Source organism: Microcebus murinus, chromosome 14 (genome assembly GCF_040939455.1).
Source record: "Microcebus murinus isolate Inina chromosome 14, M.murinus_Inina_mat1.0, whole genome shotgun sequence".
Taxonomy (NCBI): domain Eukaryota; kingdom Metazoa; phylum Chordata; class Mammalia; order Primates; family Cheirogaleidae; genus Microcebus; species Microcebus murinus.
Genome location: NC_134117.1, coordinates 28,766,413 through 28,790,363, shown reverse-complemented (window position 1 = coordinate 28,790,363; position 23,951 = coordinate 28,766,413). Strand labels below are relative to the sequence as shown.

General features: G+C 37.3%; 1 protein-coding gene across 7 annotated transcripts in view; it reads left to right on the top strand.

The window, feature by feature from the left end:
- Positions 1-23,951, top strand: part of LCOR (ligand dependent nuclear receptor corepressor) — a 135,075-nt gene that overhangs the window by 42,958 nt on the left and 68,166 nt on the right. The gene's annotated exons all lie outside the window — the stretch shown is intronic.

The following is a 23,951-nucleotide window of genomic DNA, read 5'->3' as shown; positions in this document are numbered from 1 at the left end:
TAGTCCCAGCACCATTTGTTGAGAAAACCATTCTTTCCTGATTGAATGGTCTTAGTACTCTTGTTGAAAATAAGCTGATCTCAGATGTATGGGTTTATTTCTGGACCGTTAGTCCTATCCCTTTGATCTATATATCTATCTATCTTTGTGCCAGCATCACACTGTTTTGATTACTTTTGCTTTGTAATGAGTGTTGAAAGTTGGAAATGTGAGTCCTCCAACTTTGTTCTTCTTGTCAGGATTGTTTTGGCTATTTGGAATCACTTGCACTTCCACATGAATTTTAGGATGAGCTTGTCCATTTCTGCAAAAAGGGTAGTCAGAATTTTTTTATATTCAAATGAAATGTTAATTATTTGGTGCTTTTACAGTATATTTTTCATTAGAAATGAGACAAACCCTTTTGTACCTTTTGAGGTATCCTGTTAAGCTACATGCCTATATTATCTAAAGAAGTAATTTAAAAAAGATACACATAGGGATAAGCCATAAAGCACTACCTTTATTCAAAATCCTCTTTCCCCAGGAGTTGGAATTTTGAGAGGGATTGCATTGAATCTGTAGATCAGTTTGGGGGAGGATTGCCATCCTAACAATAGTAAGTCTTCCATTTCAAGAACATGGATGTCTTTGCATTTATTTAGGCCACCTTTAAACTTTTTTCAACATTGTTTTGTGGCTTTCAGTGTGCAAGTCTTCCACCTCCTTGGTGACATTTATTCCAGAGTATTTTATTCATTTTGATGTTATTGTAAGTAGAATTGATTTTTTAAATTGCATTTTCAGATTGTTCATGTCTAGTGTACAGAAATAAAACTGTTTTTTTTGTGTGTTGATTTTGTGTCCTATAACCTTGCTGAACTTATTTATTAGATCTAATAGTTTGGGGTTTTTGGGTAGATTCTTTAGAATTTTATATATATTACATAAGATCATGTTATCTGCAAAAAAACTTCATTTTACTCTTTCCTTTCCAATTTGGGTGCATTTTATTTCTTTTTCATAACTGCCTTCACTAGAACTTCCAGACAAAGTTGAATAGAAGTGGTGAGAGCAGCCATCCTTGTCTTGCTCCTGACTTTGGGGGGAAAGCTTTCATTCTTTCACTATAGAATATGTTACCTATGAGTTTATTAGGGTTGTGAAAAGCTCCTTTCTATTCCCAGATTGATGAGTGTTATCATGAAGAAGGTATTGGATTTCGTCAAAGGCTTTTTCTGTGTCCATTGAAATGATCATGTTTCTCCCCCCCCACCCCTTATTCTAACATGGTGACTGATTTTTTTTTTTAATTGATTGATTTTTATATATTGAACCACCCTTGCATTCCTGGGATAAATCTATAGTGGATAGTCCTTTTAATATGCTGCTAAATTTGGTTTGCTAGTGTTTTGTTGAGGATTCTTACATCTTTGTTCCTGAGTGACATTGGTCTGCAGTTTTCCTTTGATGTTATTGTCTGTCTTTGGTTATCAGGGTAATATTAGCCCCCTGGAATGAGTTAGGAAGTGTTCATTTCTATTTTGTTTATTTATTTATTTTTTTAAAGACTTTGAGAAGGATTGCTGTTCTTCTTTAAATGTTTGGTGAAATTCACCAGTGAAGCCATAAGGTCCTGGGCACTTTTTGTTGTTGTTGGAAGTTTGATTACTGTTTTAATCCCTTTAGTTGTTATAGATCTCTTAGATTTTTTATTTCTTGTTGAGTCAGTTTTGGTAGTTTGTTTCTAGGGATTTGTCCATGTTATCTAGATTATCTAATTTGTTGGCATATAGTGGTTCATAGTATTCTTATCCTTTTTATTTCTGTAAGATGAATAGTGGTGTCCCCAGTTTCATTCCTGAGTATAGAAAGTTGAATCTTCTCTTTTTTTATTCTTGGTCAGTCTAGCTAAAGGATTGTCAATATTGTTGACCTTTTCAGAGTTTTTATTTTGTTGATTTTTCTCTGTTTTTCTGTTGTCTGTCTCTTTTTTTAAAAAAGTTCACCCTTATCTTTATTATTTCCTTCCTTCTACTTTTTCTAGTACTTTATGGTAGAAGATTAGGTTATCGATTTGAATTTTTTTTTTTTTTTTTTTTTTTGAGACAGAGTCTCACTTTGTTGCCCGGGCTAGAGTGACAGCCTAGCTCACAGCAACCTCAAACTCCTGGGCTCAAGCAATCCTCCTGTCTTAGCCTCCCGAGTAGCTGGGACTACAGGCATGCACCACCATGCTCGGCTGATTTTTTTTTTTTATATATATATATATATATATATATATATATATATATATATATATATATATATATATTAGTTGACCAATTAATTTCTTTCTATTTATAGTAGAGACAGGATCTCACTCTTGCTCAGGCTGGTTTTGAACTCCTGACCTTGAGCAATCTGCCCGCCTTCGCCTCCCGGAGTGCTAGGATTACAGTCGTCAGCCACCACGCCGGCCTGAATATTTTCTTTTTTTCCTAAGACAGAGTCTCTCTCTGCTGCCTGGGCTAGAGTGCAGTGGTGCATTATAGCTAACTGCAACAAAGTCTTGTTTTAATGTCTGTGTTAGCTCATTTGGGCTGCTATAACAAAATACCATAGATTGGGTGGCTTATAAACAACAAAAATTAATTTCTCACAGTTCTTGTGGTTCATACTGCCAAATGTGGCAGTACAAAGATCAAGGTACTATCAGATTTGGTGTCTGGGAAGACCCTACTTTCTGGTTCATGGACAGCTGTCTTTTTGCCATGTCCTCATATGGTTCCAGGGCAAAGAGTCTCTCTTGGGCCTCTTTTTAAGGGTATTAACCCCATTTTTGAGGGATCTGCCTTTGTGACCTTATCACCACTTAAAGGCCCTATTTCTTAATGCTGTGACTTTGGGGATTAGGTATTCATTATACGAATTTTGAGAGGATACAAACATTCAAAACATAGCATTCCATTTCTGGCCCCCCAAATTCCTACATGTGTGTAAGATACATTTATTCCTTCCCAGTAGCCCCTGAAGTCAACTCATTCTAGTATCAACTTAAAAGTGTAAAGTCCAGAGTCTCATCTAAATAGTCTATAAGTCAGATATGAATGAGACTCGAATTACGATTCCATCTTGAGATAAATTGTTCTCTAGCTGTGAACCTGTGATATCAAACATGTTATGTGCTTCCAAAATACAATGGTGGGACAGGCACAGGGTAGATATTTCCTTTTCAAAAGGGAGAAACAGGAAAATAGGAAAGAAGAAAGAAGTAATAGGTCCCAAGTAAGTCCAAAACCCAACAGGGCAAGCAACTTTAAATCTTAAGACTCAAGATAGTCCTTTGCTTGATGCTGCCTCCAGACCCACTGGGATGGGGGGTCCTGCCCTGTGGACCCACCTAGGTGTCAGCCCTGACCCCCTCAGCTTTGGGCAATCCCACTTCTTGGCAGCTCTGTGCCTGGGTCACACACCTGCAGCTCCCCCTGGCTTGAATTATGTGCTGGTGGCTCTACCAGTCTGGGGTGTTAGGGGTGGCTCTGCCGGGCATTGCCCTGTTGTGGGCTATCTGTGGTAGCCCATGCTAGCTGAGGCTTTTGATGATTTCTGAATTGCTCCCAGAATCATTTTTTTTTTTTGGACAGTAACTAGGCCCTGGCTAATCTCTTTGTCAGATGGTTGTTTGGTTATATATTTTATCTTCTCTTCTGAAGATACTTTCTCATACTTTTCTATATGGATAAACTGATAGATTTTCTAATCTTTAAGTCAGCTTCCCTTCTGATTAACAATTCCATCTTTCAGTCATTTCTCTCTTCACTATAAGCAGTCAGGAGGGAACCAGGCCACAGTAATTTGCTCAGATTTTTCATTAGCCAGGTTCCAGTTTCATCATTCACAAGTTCTACCTTTCCATAAAACACTAGGACATGAACACAGTTCAACCAAGTTCTTTGCCACTTTATAACAAGGATGGCCTTTTCTCCATTGTTTAGTGATACATTCCTCATTTCTATCTGAGACCACATCAGGAAGGCCATTGCCATCCATATTTCTACCAAAATTTTGTTCATGGCTGCGTATGTATTCTCAAAGAATATTGAGATTTTTCTCTACAGCTTTCTTCTTTTCCTTCTACGTACTCACCAGAATCACCTTTAGCAGTCTGTACTCAATAATATGGGCTTTTTCTAGCATGTACCTCAGAACTCTTCAAGCCTCTACCTGTCACCCAGTTCCAAAGTAGCTTCCACATTTTTAGGTGTTTGTTATAATAACATACCACTCTTGGTACCCGTTTTCTTATCTTAGTGTGTTTAGGCTGCTAAAACACAATACCAGAATCTGAGTGGCTTATGAAAAACAGAAATTGACTGGGTGCACTGTCTCGCACCTATAATCCTAGAACTTCAGGAGGCTGAGGTGGGAGGATTATTTGAGGACACAAGTTCAAGACTAGTCTGGGCAATACTGCAAGACCTTGTCTCTACAAAAATAATAAAATTAGCCAGGCTTGGTGGTGCATGCCTGTAGTCCCACCTACTTGGGCAGCTGAGACAGGAGAGTTGCATGAGCCCAGGAGTTTGAGGTTACAATGAGCTATGATAGTGCTTGACAGAGTGAGACCCTGTGTCTAAAATAAAAACAAAAAACAAATTTATTTCTCACTGTTCTGGAGGCTGGGAAGTCCAAGATTAAGGCACAAGCAGAGTTGGTGTGTGGTGAAGGGACCACTTTCTGATTCATGAGCAGCAGAGGTTAGGATTTCAACATAATGAATTTTGGGGGACCCCATACATTCAGACCATAGCAACATTTATTTTGTCTGATGTTAGTATAGCCATTCCATTTCTGTTTTGCTTGCTATTTGCATGGGCTGTCTTTTTCTTTTCTTTCACTTTCAACCTTTTTGTGTCTTTCTTTCACCTTCAACCTTTTTGTGTCTTTGGATCTAAAGTGAATATCTGGTAGGCAGCATATAGTTGGATCATGTTTTTAAAATTCATTCTAGCCGGGCACAGTGGTGCATGCCTATAATCCCAGCTACTGGGAAGGCTGAGGTGGGAAGATTCCATGAGTCCAAGAGTTTGAGACCAGCCTGGGCAACCTAGTGAGATGAGACCTTGTCTCTAAAAAAAAATAAAATATAATCCATTCTACTTGTATCTGCCTTTTAATTGGAGAGCTTACTCCATTTACAGTTAACATAATTGCTAATAAGGAAGGATGTCTGTTATTTTACTATTTGTTTCTATTTGTCTTGTATCACTTTTGTTCAAGTCCTCCACGACTGCTTTCCTTTGTGTTATATAGATATTTTCTAGTGTACCATTTTGATTCCCTTCTCGTTTCTTTTACTATATAATTTTTAGTTATTTTCTCAGTGTTTGCCCTGGGAATTTTAATTAATGCCTTAATTTTTAATAGGCTATTTTGAGTTAATAACAATATAGTTTCAATAATATACAAAATGCATTGCACCTATATAACTCTGTCCCACCCTTAAATCTTTGTGTGTTGTATTCCTATCAACATAGATGTATAATTATTATTCTATGTAGTTGTCTTTTAAATCATATCAGGAACAAAAGAGCAGTTACAAGCCAAAAATACCTTACCTTCTTTCCTTCCTCACTTTGTAAAGAGTGCTTCTAGTATGTTTCTAGATACTATTCTAAACAATTTACAAATATTTATTTAATCATCTTATAAATAATTTTACAGCCAAGGAAGGTGAAATGTGAAAAAGACAAATAAATTTCCAAGGTCTTAGAACTTTTAAAGGACAGAGTCAGAAATTTAAACCCAGGTGAACTGGCTCCAGAATCCATGTTCTGAACCATGACATCTCTCTCATATTTTCTAGAGTAGTAGTGCTCCTTCTAGTACACTACAACATTGAATGTAAAATTCAGTTTGATACATGAAATGTGCATTCATGTTGAAAATGAAAGAGATAAAGTAAAGGATACTGGGAATCAGTTGGGAGGAAAAATAACAATTGGAAGGGATTCTTAAGCTATACCCTTGAAGATCAACTAGGATCAAGGCTTACTGAGATTTGAGAGAACATTTTAGAAGGATGAGGGTGAAGAGAGAGAGGGATCAGGACAAGGAAATAAAGATAAGAAATGGGGAGAGTGAATGTTGAAAAGGTTCACTTTTGGAAAGATTTGAAAGGCAGACTAAACAATTTGGATTTTATTAATATTCTGCAGACAGGTAATCCAAAGTTTTGGAGGAGGGGAGAACTATTAATTTACTTTTTATAAATATAAGTCTGAAAGCTAACTCAAACTTTGTTACAATTTAAAATTTTCTAAAACATCCTGAAGCTTATTGCATTGGGGGCCAAACTGAGGTTTTATCCTTTATACTGTCATATGTTTATGGCATGTTGGAAGTGTGGTATAAAGTAATGATTTTTTAAATGTGTAAATAATATATTTAAATATTTGATTATATTAAAAGGAACATATTTCCTTTCAAAATCATTTCTCAGGGGTGAAGTGTGGGGTAAGATACACATTTATTTTAATTATAGTGCCATATATGATCATTCAGGATCAGCTGGTATTTTTTGAGTGCTTACAACCAACTTTTTTGCTAGAGAGTAGAGATAAATCTATAGATAAGACCTGGTCTTAATTATCAGTCTCTTTTTTTTTTTTTTTTTTTTTGAGACAGAGTCTCGCTTTGTTGCCCAGGCTAGAGTGAGTGCCATGGCGTCAGCCTAGCTCACAGCAACCTCAAACTCCTGGGCTCGAGCGATCCTTCTGCCTCAGCCTCCCGAGTAGCTGGGACTACAGGCATGCGCCACCATGCCCGGCTAATTTTTTTTATATATATATATCAGTTGGCCAATTAATTTCTTTCTATTTATAGTAGAGACGGGGTCTCGCTCTTGCTCAGGCTGGTTTTGAACTCCTGACCTTGAGCAATCCGCCCGCCTCGGCCTCCCAAGAGCTAGGATTACAGGCGTGAGCCACAGCGCCCGGCCTATCAGTCTCTTTTTCTTCCTGATCTTTAAACCTTGAAATGTGCCAGTATTTGGTCCCGTTCCTTCCTTTCTAGTTTATCTGTCTTGATTAACTTAATAACTTAATATGATCTCATTCTAGGGCTTTAAATTCTATCTGTACTATTTCCCAGTTTTACATTCCCATCCCAGTGTTTCCCTTTAACTTTAAATTCAGCTATCCATTTGCCTCCTACATATTTCCACTTTGATTTCTAAGAGGCATCTCAGAGTTAACGTGTCCAAAACTGAACTAAGATTTCTGCCTGCCAAACCCATTTCTTCTTCAGTCTTCTCTATCCTAGGAAGTTACACTACCATTCACTCAACTCACAGACTAAAAGACTATAAACGTCATTTTCAGCTTCTTTCCCTCACATTCCACATCAGTGCATCATCAAGCAAATTTGATTTATTTTTGAAATATGCCTTGTATTCAATCACCACCCTCTACCTCAGTTGCTGCCAGTCCAGTTACCTCTGCCACTACCTAAATGTAAGACTTTAGTGGGTTTCTATTAAATTCAAAATCCAGTCTCCAAAATCTGTATGATTTTGCCTCTAGATCTCTGACCTCATGTCCCACTTTCCACCTTACTCACTTTGCATAGACTGTACTAACTTTCTTGTTATTTCTCAGTATGTCATGTATTGCTTCAGTGCTGTTCCCTCTGCCTGCAACATGCCTGTTTTTGTATTATCTGTATGGCTTACTCCCTTACTTCATTCAGTGCTCAGAAATTTTGCTCTTAGGTAGATTTTTCCTGACCTCTCCAGATGTTCTCTTCCCTACTCTGCCTCTCCTCAACATTTCTGTTATCAGTTAGGATTTGTCAGGGTATTATAGGTATTATCCCTTCACTTTCCCATATTATTCTTGTACCATTACTTCTTCTGTTAATATTTACTATACTACACATTATTTACTGTCATAAATCATCATTGTTTTCATCATTACTCTCCCTGGGAAAATTGAAGTTTCAAGATTAGTAAGGCGTTTGTCTGAATTGTTCACTGCTGGATCTCTAGTGTCTGGCTTGTAGTAGACACTCAACAGATAATCTATAGTTCACCTGTGAAAAAAGGCTCAGAAACTGTGTACACTTTTTTACTTTGTTAAGCAGAATTATTTCTCAGACTTGTTTTTCAGCGTGGGGACACTTTTTTTCTTTTTATTGAAGCAGAGAGTGGTTGGTTGGGAAAAAGACTACAATATCCTATCCTTGTCAACATTGTTTTGTTGTGCCTTAGATCAGCGATTCCCATCCTTTTTGGCACCAGGGACTGGTTTAATGGAAGACAGTTTTTCCACCCGAAGGGGGCTGATGCAGGGCTGAGTTCTGCAGCCTATGGCCAGTCCTGCGGCCTGGGGGTTGGGGACTGCAGCCTTAGATGTAAACACCATCATAAGATGACTGTTTGTATGATAGTGCTCATTTGGTTATTACTAGTATTTAGGAGGGGTGTGGGAATGGTGAGGGATAGCACCATTATCTATCGTCATACCTTATGTCACCAACATTTTTGTTGTTGTTGTTCAGAAATGTGTTAGACTGAAATACTTTTCTCAGATAGACTGCTTTTGAAGAATTGGGGGAAAATATGAGTAATTTCAAAACAGTGAAGAGCCATTGAGATGCATACAGTGAAGATAAAATGAATTTCATAACAATAAATAAAGCTCCTATTAGCATGCTAGGTCTAGGTTGTAACTCGTGAAAAAAGAGAGTAAATGGACAAAGCAATAGTAGACGATGGGGAAGGGTAGAAAGAGATTCTCCCCTTCCTCCCTAGCAACCTTTAAAGTTTAGTTTAAAGGTGCTTTCAACTATGGAAAATTTCTCATTTTACCCAAAGTGAGGGAAATCATTTGGCTTGTAATCTTGGCTTTATATTACTTAGTAAGTTCCATTACTCCTAAGAAATACGAGATATGAGGTTTCCTTTTTAACTTTTACCAAAAGAGAGAAGAGAGGAGGGAAAGAGGGAAGGAGGGAGGAAGGAGAAAGAAAAGCAAAAGGACTGTTTACCTCAGATTGTAATCTGTACTTTTAGTACTTTGAGAAAATATATGATGACAAAAAGCTATTATGAATTCGATAATGCTTTTTAAATAAATGTATATTTTATTGTTCACAGCAAAATGTGTTTAAAAGAGTAGTGGCTGTATATGCAAGCAAGCACATTTTATTTAATTTACAAACAGTATTCATATGGATTTACTGACCTTGTAATGATGAAGGTCCTCTAAGGAATTGTGGCCTACAGATTGTGAACTCCTGGTGTAATTGACTCATTCCTAATCAACTTCAGATTTGCATTTAAATGGTTTCTTTCTAAGCATAATTACTCTACCCTAGACAGTTTTATGTAACAAAAAATGAAGCAAAACTGCCGTTGGATTTCCAAAGACTTAAATTCATTTATCTGACCTATATACTTAGTACCTTTGTGATTTTGCTTACTTACATTCTCGTTTATGGCATTATATATGTAAATATAATTATCTGCAATTATTTTGGTAATGTTGCAGTTACTCAATATGTATTTTTCCTCTTTGTTTCTTTTCCCTCTGTATGTGTTAATAATGCTATTTTTTAGGACTTTTATTTTTCTCTGTTTCTATCTTTACTGTGATTACAGCTTTGCACAAAATAAGTTTGTTGTCCTCTGTTCATAGAACAGCAAAGACAGCCCTTAATTATGTTCTGGTTTTAGTTCATAGATAAAAGGAACATAGTTGAGCTAGAGCAGAAAGACATCCTTTTTCTGTCAGATATCAATTACCCTTCTGTTTTATTTACTTTATTTCTATTTCTTCAAGTTTTCGGTGTGCCAGACACACAAAATGGAGTCCTCATAAAAATCTCCAACCATTCAGGTAATTATAAGGCTATAGGAATTAGGAAGAGTTTGTCTTCATTTATCTGACATTTATTGAGCACTTACTTGAGGACTGTAGTTTAATGAACAGGCTGATAATAGCTGAATAAGCTCCTGTTATTTGCTCAAAATCTAGTGGGTTAAATGCCAAAATAGTATAGTTTTAAGTACAACTTGATCATTGATGAGGATGTTCCTGACTTTGCCTGGAGTTTGTGCGGTGAGATAAAGGATGCATTGGAATTAACTAGATTGAGGGTTGCAGGAAGAACATTGTAGACAGAAGACGTTCTGTACTCAAAAGGCATGGAAGTATTGACATGTATGTAGTGATTATTAAATCGTTATGGCCAGAACCAGAGTCTATGTATACAGAAAATGGTGGAGGAAAGACCGAAAGGTTTGGGATCAGAGCCTTTAATGATCATGCATGTCATCTAGGAAGGTGTAGTCTTTAATATTGTCTTGGAAAGCCATGAAATGTTTTTAAAAACCTAGAAAGTATGAAGTTTAACAGTATTATGAAGGACAGATTCTAGTTGAGATAGTGGTTTAGGGGAATGTTGAAATAGTAAGTGAATTGAAAGTTAAGAGCTGTTATTAATAGATAGTGTGATGAAGTGAAAAGAGCCTGGGTTTTAGAATCATCAGCCTGGTTTTAAATCTAGGTTCTGCCTCTTTGTAGTTAGAAATAAATGAGCTGCTTTGACTTTTTAGTGTTTTAAATCTCTCTTTTTTTTTTTTTTTGGAGATAGAGTTTCCCTTTGTTGCCCAGGCTAGAGTGAGTGCCATGGCGTCAGCCTAGCTCACAGCAACCTCAAACTCCTGGGCTCAAGCAATCCTTCTGCCTCAGCCTCCCAAGTAGCTGTGACTACAGGCATGCACCACCATGCCCTGCTAATTTTTTCTGTATATATTAGTTGGCCAATTAATTTATTTCTATTTATAGTAGAGACGGCGGTCTCGCTCTTGCTCAGGCTGGTTTCGAACTCCTGACCTAGAGCAATCTGCCCGCCTCGGCCTCCCAGAGTGCTAGAATTACAGGCAACCTAAATCTCTACTAGGTAGTTAATAATACTTGTTTTACAATGTTCCTCTGAAGATTTTTGATATAATGAGTATGAAGTACCTGATGCAGTGCTTGCCTCATACCAAGTAAGGGACCAATTAATGATAACTGCTATTATTATCAACATGAATGACATTTATTTATAACTATTAATATAAGAAATGATAAAAGCCTGAATTTAGGGATGATGGAAAAGGGAAAATAGATTTGGAGGAATCTTTCTGAAGTAGAACAAATAGGACTCAATGACTAGAAGACTTGGTGATTTAGGGGAAAAATGAGATTATGACTGACTGAGATTTCTAATCTGAATAAATTAGGGGGAAGAGGTTAGTGGTGCCATTTTGTTGGTAAGGAGTACAGGAGGAATTAATGGTCGAGGTGAGGGAAAAGGAGTAAAATGATTTTATACTTTTTGAGGTGTTTGGGATATTTTGGTGATAATATAATATGAAGTAGTCAATTAGAAATACAGTCTAGACTAGAGCAAGAGATAAGAGAGTTATCACTGTGTATAGTGGAAATGTATGTGAATTTTGACTCCTTGACTAGAATTATAACTATTTTAATGGTAGGGCATATATTTTAAACAGATCCTGTTATGTCCCCACACTGCTAAGCTCTATATAAACCCTTGATTAATTCTTATTAAATGAGAGGTTTTCAAACTTTAGGAGTGGCTTTGTGTATAGACAAGATAAGGCATAGCTACTTTTTTTTTTTTCTGAGACAGAATCTCACTGTTGCCCAGGCTAAAGTGCCGTGGCGTTATCATAGTTCACTACAACCTCAAATTCCTGGGCTCAAGCAATCCTGTATCAGCCTCCTAAGTAACTGGGACTACAGGGATGTACTACCACGCCTGGCTAATTTTTCTGTTTGTAGTAGGCAAAGGGGTCTTGCTCTTGCTCAGGTTGGTCTTAAACTCCTGACCTCAAGCCATCCTGCCACCTTGCCCTCCCAGAGTGTTAGGATTACAGGCATGAGCCACCATGCCAGGCGTGCTTAGTTAATTTGATTTTTAATTTTTAAATGTTCATTTTATTTAACTTTATAAATTAAAAATTTAGTTTTCCCTAAATACAGATCTTGCTCTATAATTAGTTTTAACAAACTTTTGATAAATATTTTAGTTTAACTTCTTAAAATATTTAAATCTGTGACTATAAATTAAAATTTTTGTATTTTTTCTTTATTGATTTAACAAAACCTTCCTAGATACTTAAATAAATCATGGAAGTCTAATAATTTAAAATTAATTTTATACTGTGTTCTCATACTGTATGCAACATTAGTAACATTTCAACCTGAAATCACAAGTCTAAATCAGCTATTCAGTTATACATTTTAAATTAGAATTACTAGACTGGCTCTAATAGGCCAGATTTTCTTAAAATATTACAGATATTTAGCAAATAGACATAGAGTACTTTGTTCACAGCTTTATTGAGACATTATTTGTACACCTTACAATTCACCCATTTTAACTATATAGTTCACCGATTTTTATTATATTTATGGAATTGTGCAACCATCACTACAATCTCATTTTATTTTATTTTTTTTATTTATTTTTTTTTTTTGAGACAAAGTCTCGCTTTGTTGCCCAGGCTAGAGTGAGTGCCGTGGCATCAGCCTAGCTAGCTCACAGCAAGCCACTTCTGGGCTCAAGTGATCCTGCTGCCTCAGCCTCCTGAGTAGCTGGGACTACAGGCATGCGCCACCATGCCTGGCTCATTTTTTCTATATGTATTAGTTGGCCAATTAATTTCTTTCTATTTATAGTAGAGACGGGGTCTCGCTCTTGCTCAGGCTGGTTTCGAACTCCTGACCTCGAGCAATCCTCCCACTGCCTGCCTCGGCCTCCCAGAGTGCTAGGATTACAGGTGTGAGCCACCATGCCAGGCCTACAATCTAATTTTAGAACATCTCCCTTACCACAAAAAGAAAGATGGTGCCCATTTGTACTCATTACAATTTTCACTTCCAGCCTTAGGAAACCACTAATCCATTTTCTGTCTGTAGATTTGCCTTTTCTGTACATTTTATGTAAACGAACTCATATAGTATGTTCTCTTTTATTTGCGGCCTTTTTTTACTAGCACAGTGTTTTCCAGGTTCATTCATCCAATATTACAATTTTATTTCATGATATGGATACCACATTTTGCTTATCCTAGACTACTTCTTAATACAAAATAATTAAAGGTTTAGTTCTTTTAAATTGCCCTTATACTTAATTCTTTAAAAAAAAAAAAGAGGAAAACTCTTTTCAGGTGAATGGATCTTTTATCTTAAGTTAGAAAAAAATACAACAGAATAAACCCAAAGAAAATAAAGTTAAAATTTAGCAAAAATTGATGAAATGGAAAAACAAAGATAGAATAGAGATGAACAAAAAAGTGAAAAGTAAGTTTTTGGAAGGGAGAAAACTTTAAAAAAACCCTGATAAATTGATCAAGGAATAAAAAAAGACACAAATCAAAATTAAGACTAACTACAGATTAGTAAGAGATTTAAAAGACAAAGGATTTATAACAGCCTACCATTTTTCTTTGTATAAACATTGTTTTCCCTTTTCAGGAAATCTTTATTCTCATTTTTATTTAACTAAATGACTTTGAGTAACCTATAAACCCAGAGTGAATGGCTGCCCTACTTTCCAAATCAGAACATGTCTAGAAATCTTCTGCCAATATCCATGAATAATAGATTGGCAACATATTTTTTCCCCTCAGAATTTTTTTGTAATTCTCAGCTGCTTCTAAAAATTGATATTGCTGGTACCTCTTGGCCTATAAGCTGGGGCTAGTCTCTCTCCTGCCCCCACCTGGCCAGGTAGGCACCTCAGGCCTATAGCTGGGGGTAAAACCTGTGCTCCCAGGCTTGGCATTCGAATTCACAGCACCTGCTAGTCTCTCACAGCCTTTGATACTGTCTCTAGCACATTCCCTCATTTCATCCTCACAGTGACCCAGAAACTTGTGCTTTGGTGTCCCCATATTAGGAGGGTGGAGGCCCAGAGAAGGACAATTCTCTCTGTCCTGCTATGGCCCCTCTAGGATTTAGCCTTCAGCTACTGAGTGGGGCTGCTTAGTGGAGGGCAGGGACCGTTAGGGGCCGCCTTCTTCCAAGACTGGGGGACCAAGCCTCCCTGCACATGCCCTTGGAGTTGCATGATCCAGTCTGTGGAGCCAGCACTCAGCTCCCCAGGACCATCATCTCATGACTCGGGATCTGAGGCATATCACCTCACATGAAAGCAATGGCCTTGAGCAGCCCTTCATCCACAGTGGCCAGGGTGCCCGTGAGCAAGTCATTAAAACTGAGTAGATGTTATAAAGTTAGGATTAATATTAATTACATAAGAAAATCTCTTTAATTTCCCACCAGGCAATGGGAATGTTGTCTGGTTCCTGCGGGCCATAATTCTGGGGGAAAACATTTTCCCCCACAAATCGTGGGAGGTCGTTGGTAGTTATGGTTAGGGTTTACTGTTGACTTTGGGAAGCTATTCTGATGCCCAGAATCCCACCTACTTCAGCTAAATGGTATCTTCGTGAATTAGCAGAACACAGCTGTACTGAGGGAAGGCAAAAAAAAAACCTTTCACATTTTAAGTATAATTGGTAAACTGACCACTGACCTTTGGACAATATTTTCCCAACCCAGGTCTAAGCTGAGGAAGAATGGGGTACTTTATGCTGAGCTGGGCAGGCAACTCTGAGGAATTAGCTACCCTTATCTGGAGGGGAAGTGGAATTGTACCTGGTTTTGGGTCCCTCTTGAGTGTCCTCAGGTTACAGGATCTGTAGTCACTGACTAAGGAGGGGTCTGGGATGCTGAAGCTGGCCCTGGGCTGGGATATGAGGATTAGGGTGGATATTCCTGGTATTCCCCCCTCCACACACACACACACACACACACACACACACTTCCTGGCCCTTCCCCTCAGAATTTTGTAAACACAGCACCATAGGCTTTTTTTTTTTTTTTTTTTTAAGTGACAGGGTCTTGCTATGTTGCCCAGGCTGGACTCAAACTCCTGGGCTCAAGCCATCCTCCCGCCTCAGCCTCCCAAATACCCAGGATTATAGGTGCATGCCATAGTGCCCGACTTTCCTTAGGTTTTCAGCATTTACATTACTGACAAAATGACTGGCAATCTAAATCTCTTCCCTCTTATTTTAAGTAAAATTAAGTAAAAATCTCCCTTTATTTGGAGCTTTAAAATTTTTATTCTTAAAATTCGGGTATTTTACCAGGAGAGTTCTACATGTATAGCTCTCCTCTGTTATCCCAAGTACATTATGGAATCTGTTAGATATGAAGACTCAAGCAATTCTCAGCATTAGGAGGGGTTCTTCTTTTCTTTCTCCTTCTCTTCCTTTCCTTAAAAGAAAAGATTTTTATTCTTTGCCTTTTCTTATTCTAGAAATCCTATTTTACATATATTGAATGTCCTGGCTACCACCTTATCTCTAATCCTTTTCTCATGGTTTATGTGTCTTTAATGGCATTTCTTAAGTTGGTTTTCTAAATCACTACTTTGTTTTTTTTGACACAGAGTCTTGCTTTGTTGCCCAGGCTAGAGTGAGTGCCGTGGTGTCAGCCTAGCTCACAGCAACCTCAAACTCCTGGGCTCAAGCGATCCTACTGCCTCAGCCTCCCAAGTAGCTGGGACTACAGGCTTGCGCCACCATGCCTGGCTAATTTTTTCTATATATATTAGTCGGCCAATTAATTTCTTCCTCTTTATAGTAGAGACGGGGTCTCGCTCTTGCTCAGGTTGGTTTCAAACTCCTGACCTCGAGCAATCCGCCCGCCTCGGCCTCCCAGAGTGCTAGGATTACAGGTGTGAGCCACCGCGCCCAGCCTAAATCACTGTTGTATATTTTTCTACTTAACTACCTCTATTTGATTACGTTTTTCCTGTCCCTCAGATACTTGTCCATTCTTTTATTCAGAGCTACTTGCTCTTTTCTAAAAAATGCTGTTTCCTCCTGGCCTCATTAGAAATCTATTTATGATTTTTCTTCAAGTTCTAGTATTTATTTTCTTTATTCTATTTCAACTGGGGTCAGTAATGTGATTAAATTGTTATTTTTCTTCAATGTATCTGGTCAGGTTTTGTCATTAGTTTTTGGGCTAGGTAATTCTGAGAGTGATAAGTGAACCAGCAAATAGGGTTCATCAAAGTGCATGGTCTGGGAGCAGATGCTCAGGGGGAAAGGAAGAACTCTTAATGAATGTAGTTACCCAACAGTGGGATTAACTGCTAAGAGTAGTGAGAAGAACCTGATGGAACATTAGTCCTTACACACAGAAGTTCATCTAGTTTTCTTTGGTTGAATGATACACTGAGCTAGCTGGAACATCAATTAAAAGGGATTAATTACCTTAATTACTTGGATAGAACATAAAAAATTATATATTCTAGTGCTTCTAAATTACTTTTATTTTGTGGCTCACTTTTTATGAAGTTCAGCATGGTGGTGGCAGGTCACACATCGTGAGTTTTCAGCAGAGAGCCTCAGATACTCTTGAGTTTCCTTTTTGTTTATTAGGACATTAATTGATGATTGTTGCCAGCAAGCACCTTTGAACTGATAGTTTATAAAATAATGCAGTCATGCATTGCTTAATAATGGGGATACATTTTGAGAAATGCATTGTTAGGTGATTTTGTCTTTGTAAGTACATCTTAGAGTCTATTTACACAAACCTTGATGGTATAGCCTACCACATTCTTAGGCTATATGGTATAGCCCATTGCTCCTAAGCTACAAACCTGTATAGCATGTTACTGTTCTGAATATTGTAGGTAGTTGTAACACAGTAGTATATATTTGTGTATCTAAATGTAGAAAAGGTACAGTAAAAATAAGGTATAAAAGATAAAAAATAGTGTACCTGGATAGGGCACTGACCATGGGCTTGCAGGACTGGAAGTTGCTCTGAGGGAGTGAATGAGTGAGCGGTGAGTTAACATGAAGGCCTAGGACATTACTGTACACTACTGTAGTCTTTATAAACACTCTACGCTTAGGCTACACTAAATTTATAAAAAAAATAAAGTAATTGTGCAGTGACATTACAATAGTTACAGTGTCACCAGGCAAAAGAAATTTTTTCAGCTCCATTATAACCTTATGTGACCACTGTTCTATGTGCAGTCCATCATTGACTGAAATGTCATTGTGCGGCAATGACTATACTTTATTGAAGATTGAGCACCAAGCTTGGTACAAGCTTGAGTACAAGATCCAGAAAAAAATGCTAATTTCCTGATATGCTCCTAACTTTCGTTTAGGAATGGAGTCCCTAATCCCTGGGCTTCAGACTGGTACTGGTCTGTGGCCTGTTAGGAACCAGGCTGCACAGCAGGAGGTGAGCAGCAGGTGAGGGAGCAAAGCTTCATCTGTATTTACAGCAGCTCTCCATTGCTTGCATCACCACCTGAGCTCCGCCTTATGTCAGATCAGCAGCTGCATTAGATTCTCATAATAGCTTGAACCCTATTGTAAACTGCTCAGGATCTAAGTTGTGAGAATCTAATGCCTGATAATCTGAGGTAGAGCTGAGGCTGTGATGCTAGTGCTGGGGAGCAGCTCTGCAAGTGCAGATTATCATTAGCAGAGAAGTTTGTACAGAGACCATAATAAATCAATTGCTTGCAAATTCATACCAAAACCCTGCCCGTGAGTGGCAAGTGGCAAGTGACAAGCTGCATTTAGTAGGGCTTTATAGTGGCAAGTGAGCATCTTACTTCAATCGTAAAGCTGCATCTGGTGGCAGGCTTTAAGTCAGAATCTGACACTTATTTTAGTCTTTGAATGGCCTACCCATTATTTTACTTACCACTTCCATCCTCTCCTCTTTCCTGCACTGCACACTTGTCTCAGTCAGTTTTGGTAAGCCCACAAGCTAACTCTAGCAAAAATCAGTAAAAAGCAAACATCGCTGGAAAGCTTCTTTGAAAAGGGGGAAAGACACAATGATGAGACAGCAGAAGACTCCAAGACTGCCAACAAAATGAAAGCTGTGTTTAAAAGAAAATACCAAGAGTCTTACTTAAATTGCGGGTTCATTGAAATAGGCAATTTACATTCTCCAAGCCTGCTTTGTATAATATGTGGTGACTGGCTATACAATGAAGCCATGAAACCTTCAAAACTGCTTCGCCATGTGGAGTCCAAGCACTGCATTAAAAGACAAGCCTTTTGAGTTTTTAAAAAATACAAAATGTGAACACAAAGAACAAGCAATTAGTGAAGGCCACCATTTCATCATATGTGTCTGCACTGAGAGCATCATTCTCAGTGCCTAACTGCATTGCTAAAGCTAAGGAACCCTTTACTATTGGTGAAGAGTTGATCCTCCCTTCTGCTAAGGGACATTTGCTATGAACTTTTAGGTGGAGGCTATAGTTCAAAACGTAGTATGTGTTCCTCTTTCAGCTAGCACCATAACTAGACAAATTGATGAAATAGCAGAGGATATTGAGGCACAATTGTTAGAGAGGATTAATGAGTCACTGTGGTGGTATGCAGTCCAGGTTGATGAGTCTGCCAGTGTTGTCAGTGAGGCAACAATGCTTGTTTTTGTGCAGTATATTTGTGAGGAGCATATGCATGAGGATATGTTATGTGTATTTTTGTTGCCAACTAACGCCACAGCTGCAGAGTTGTCCAAGTCTTTGAGTGATTACATATCAAGAAAACTGAATTGGTCGTTTTGTGTCAGTATATGCACCAACAGAGCAGCCACCACAACTGGATGGCTTTCTGGTTTCACTGCTCAGGTCAAGAAGGTCGTTTCTTTGTTTTTGTTTTTTTGTGTTTTTTTTATGAGACAGAGTTTCACTCATAGCAACTTCAAACTCCTGGGCTCAAGCAATCCTTCTGCCTCTGCCTCCTGAGTAGTTGGGACTACAGGCATGTGCCACCATGCCCAGCTAACTTTTTCTATATATTTTTAGTTGGCCAGTTAATTTCTTTCTGTTTTTAGTAGAGACGGGGTCCCACTCTTGCTCAGGCCGGTTTCAAACTCCTGACATTGAGCGATCCTCCTGCCTCGGCCTCCCAGAGTGCTAGGATTACAGGCGTGAGCCACCACGCCTGTCCCACCGAATGTGAGTCTACACACTGTGTCATCCATAGAGAAATGCTGGCTAGCTGAAAAATATCACCTGAACTAAAAGCGTTTTGCAGGATGTGATTCAAATTATCAACCACATTAAAGTACATGCCGTTAACTCACGTCTCTTAGAGCAGCTGTGTGAGGAGATGGGACACGGAGCACACGTCTTCTCTTATACACAGAAGCGAGATGGCTTTCTGAAAGTAGATCACTGGCCAGAGTATTTGAGTTAAGAGAGCCACTCCAGAGATTTAAGAGGAGAACAACAATTGTAGTAAAGTTGGCAGATAACGTGGCTACCTTCAAAGCCGAACTGGAATTATGGGGGTGACAAGTGAACATTGGGATTTTTGATGTATTTCAAACATTAGCAGAGATTTTGAAAGAGACTGAGCCAGGGCCTTCTTTCTCCCAGCTGGTGCATGATCACCTATCTCAGCTTTCACATGAGTTTGAGCATTACTTCCTAAACACAAAAGACTCCTGAACTAGGAAGGAATGGATCCACAACCCATTTGTGAATAAGCCAGGTGAATTGACTTTTTCTGTGCTAAAAGAGGATCAACTGCTTGAGATCGCAAATGATGGTGGCCTTAAAAGTATGTTAGACAACTTCAAATCTCCATATGTTCTGGATTAAAGTCAAGGTGGAATATCCTGAGATTGCCACAGAAGCACTGAAAAGCCTGTTTCCATTTCCAACATCCTATCTTTGTGAAGCAGGGTTTTCTGCAGTGACAGCAACCAAAACAAGATTACTGAGTAGACTGGACATAAGCAACACATTTCAGCTGTTACTGTCTCCCATCACTCCCAGGTGGGACCATCTAATTACAGGAAAGCAAGCTCAGGGCTTCCACAGATTGTGCATTTTGGTGAGTTGTATAATTATTTCATTATATATTCTTATGTAATAATAAGAGAAATAAGGTGTACAATAAATGTAATGTACTTGAATCATCCTGAAACCATCCTCACCCTTACCGCCACCACCCGCGACCTTGCAATAATTGTCTTCCATGAAACCAGTCCCTGGTGCCAAAAATATTGAGGACTACTGCTTTAGCATCTCTCAAACTACTAATCCCTATACTAGTTATGTCAGAGGAGAAGTTCCCAAGCCCCATGAATCATTTTTTCATTCTATCCATAATTATTTATTTCAAAAGTACAGGCTGTGTTGCCAACCTTAGCTAACTATGTATTGGATAGGTTCTTATTCTGTTATTTTTCATAATCTGCTTTTCCCCCTTTTGTTTGGAAATAGAGATTATTTAAATTTAAGGGGGAAATTTATGGGAGATGTTAATCTTTTGTCTTTTGTTTTTGAAAGCTGTAAGATTAAATCAGAAGCTAAAAATCAGGCATGTAAAGCTCTAATATAAGAAAAACATTGTGGGGAAAAGGGAAGACCTTCCTAGCCTTACCTGGAGCATTAATTCTCCTTGAGGAGACAAGACAAAAATGAAAAGAAAAAGAAAAACACAAGGTTTAGGTAGCCTATGACAAATTTTACTTGCATAAGCAATACTTTGCATGTGAGAGAAAGCAGAGAAGACATTTGACAATTGGCTTTTTATTTTTATTTTTTTTAAAGAGTGCAGCTAGCTGGGGGTTGAGGATGAAAGAACTGGAAATTAAAGCTTGGTGAGAGCAGGTACCATGTCTTTTCACCATTGCCTATTCAGTGCCTGCCACTGTCCCTGGCAGATGGTAGGCTCTCAGTTAATAATATGTTGAATAAGTCAATATGTATTTGTCCAGTAAATTAAAGAATGCATTGAAGAAGAAAGATGCTTTATTTGGACAGGTAAGATGCAAAGGATTGAGAAAATATTAGGAGGTAGAAATGATCACCAAACACAGTAGAAGACCAGCCTGATCAGAGCTGTGGGAATGAGCAGGAAAGTTCTGGGAAATCAGCCAGATAACAGTACATTGAGGTCAAATTATAAGCAGTTTTGATTGCTGGATTTAGGAATTTGCGGTTTGTTCTTTAGGCAGTGTGGACTTTGAAGAGGTAGTTGGATTGTCAAAGCAGTGTTTTAGCAAGTCAAGATACAGTGCAGATTACCGTGAGGAAGAGATTAGAGACCAGCTTTGAGACCAGTTGTGATGATGGATAGAAATTCTTTTTTTTTTTTCATTTTTTTTTTTTATTTCGGCATATTATGGGAGTACAGATTTTAAGGTTTCAATAAATGCCCTTTTCCTCCCTCCCCCCACAAATCGAGTTTCCAGCATGACCATCCCCCAGATGGTGTGCATCTCACTCATTAGAAATTCTTTTGAAAGTAGTCAAGTTTCATACAATAAATACATTTTCTTTATGTGTAATATATTATGTAAAGATCCTTTTTAAGCTCTAGTGATTGAACATAATGACATGGCTGTCTTATTCTGTATTTAGTTTTCCATGGCATTTTGTTATTGATCTTTATGGCTTTTCTGTGATATCATAGTATAAATTTTGAATATATTTGTTCTTCCCTTATTTGCCTTTTGTTAATGTCAAGCATAGCGCATGAGATATTCCCTGTTGCTATGCAACTGCTAAATTCAATATTCAGTATTAATAAAACTGAGTGTTATTAACATCCAGTGAATGGAGAGCAGCAAAATATGACTTTACAGTGTCCAATCAATATTTGTAAGGTTTAATGTATTGTTGCAAGTATGAGCAAAAAGAGGAGTGACTTGTTTACAGTTACAATTTTGAGAAAAATGAGTTGTTTAAATTTTTGGGCATATGAACAGATTTTTTTTGTTTGCTTCCTCTTGGTCTTTTTTGCTGCTTTTTGATGTAGGATTTAGTTTTTGTTAGTGTCTGTGTTATTGATGAAGTTCTTAATTTTCTTATTTCAGATTCCATTTTTTATACTTTATAAATTTTTATCTCCCAATAGTTTTATTTGCTTTTTTTCTTTCTTAGTTTTATTTCTTGCTGTTTTTACAGTCTTCCTTTTCAAGAATTTATGCTTAGCACGAAAGTGTGAAATTTGTTATAATTTCATATAAACCCACATAAAAGAATATTAGATTTACTTTTCAGAATAAGAGCTACCTATAATCTCCTTTATTTGTAGTGTATGTATTTGGTACTTTCAAGATATTAAAATACTTTAATATTTGTGAAATCAGAATTTTTTTCTGAGGGTGAATAGTAGGAGGGTTTATGAGTTAGAGATAGGTTGTGGGATTTATTTAAAAAAAAAAAAAAGCTAGTTCTGAGAATATCTGGCCTCCAGGGTCAAGATAGACATTATCTAGCAATCCCTTCTCATTCTCGTGTGAAGAAGAGAGGGAGCCATAGTAATTTACTGGAAAATGTTTTAATTTTACTGGGAAGTAATAAACAGACATAGATACCTCCATTTGTTTGAGTGGTAGTTTAATTTTGCTAATGTGCTTAGAATAATATTGATGGGAAAAAGTAAGAAGAGTTGGAAAACAATTGCTCCCTAATAATAAATGAAAAATATGGACTTTTAGAAAAATCACAGTGTAGAAAAATTTGTATGTATGTAGAAAAATCAACTGTAATTACGATGGAAGGTAACACAAGCCCTAAAGATTACTTTATTGAAAACAATGGCTTAATACTAGGGGCAAAGAATCCCTTATATTACAATCTTATTCTTAGAGACACATAAACAAAACTGTTTCTGGGACTATCTTGTCTACCTCCTTACCTTCCAAATCCTTTCTTGTGATTGTATTTGTAGTAAAGAAATGCTATGTGTGTGTGGACTTCATGTATCCAGCAGGCTATAGTATTTTAAATTCGTGATTATCTTTTAAGCATGGGAGTGCTTTTTAACAATTAAAAAATTTATAAGCCCCCAGATAATAGGTTATGTGACAAAATACATAGTGCCCCAAACTACTAGGAATTCAGTAACACTTTTTGTTTGTATTTTCTTAATTATGGTAGCATCCCTATGTGTTTGAAAGGTAGTATATATGTCAAATACATAAGACATATTAATTCTTTTTGAAAGTTACATGTAGAGTGCATATAGATTCACAGATCCCCTTGTAATAACTATTTGAATTCTTGGGTCTGTGACACACTTTTTGGGAACCACTGCTCTTATTCATTATTGACATGTTGTATAAATATACAGTCTGATTCCTTTCTTCTTTTTCTCTTTTATTCTTAACCGATTAAAAAAAAAACAGTGCAATGTTACAGACATTTTAAAATTGTTTATCATTAAGTAGATCAGCAGTATTTGAGGTTGTAAGTGAGAAAAATTGATTTTGGTTTTCATTTTCTATTTCAATCACACTGGTAGAAGGACATAACAGTTTTAAACATTTGTATACAAGTATATATTTGAATTTTTTCTCATGTATTTGTATGTATAATTAGTGGATTTTATATTTATAAGGGAACCAGGAAGTAATTATTATGGCAATGTGAAATAATTACAAAGGTCTTTTTTCTTTTAAAATATTGTGCTGTAGCTTTTGTGTATGTGTGAATTAGAAGTTCTCAGTGAGGATTTTCTTTAAAAAACTGTTAATTTGAAAAATCTTGATCTCAGTTGGTGTTCAGAAAAATGTTAGATTATTCTAGAAAGTTGTGGAAATCTTCAGGCAATTTGACTCTTTCATTGGGAAAAATACCTTTTGAAATGGAGCTTGAGCGTATGGAAAGAAGTATTTGGGATTTTGTCAAAGAGAACCCATGAATTTCCATTTCTTCTTTGGTTATTTTTAGCATCTGTTTTGTCTTATTCTTGAATGTGCTCTGAATTTGTGTTGGATGTTAATCGTTGACAGAAATTTAGATGTTTCTTTTAGATTTGTCATCAACACTTTTTTCTCAGCATTCCTTCAATAGTAATCCGGATCCTTGAGAACTGGAAGGAA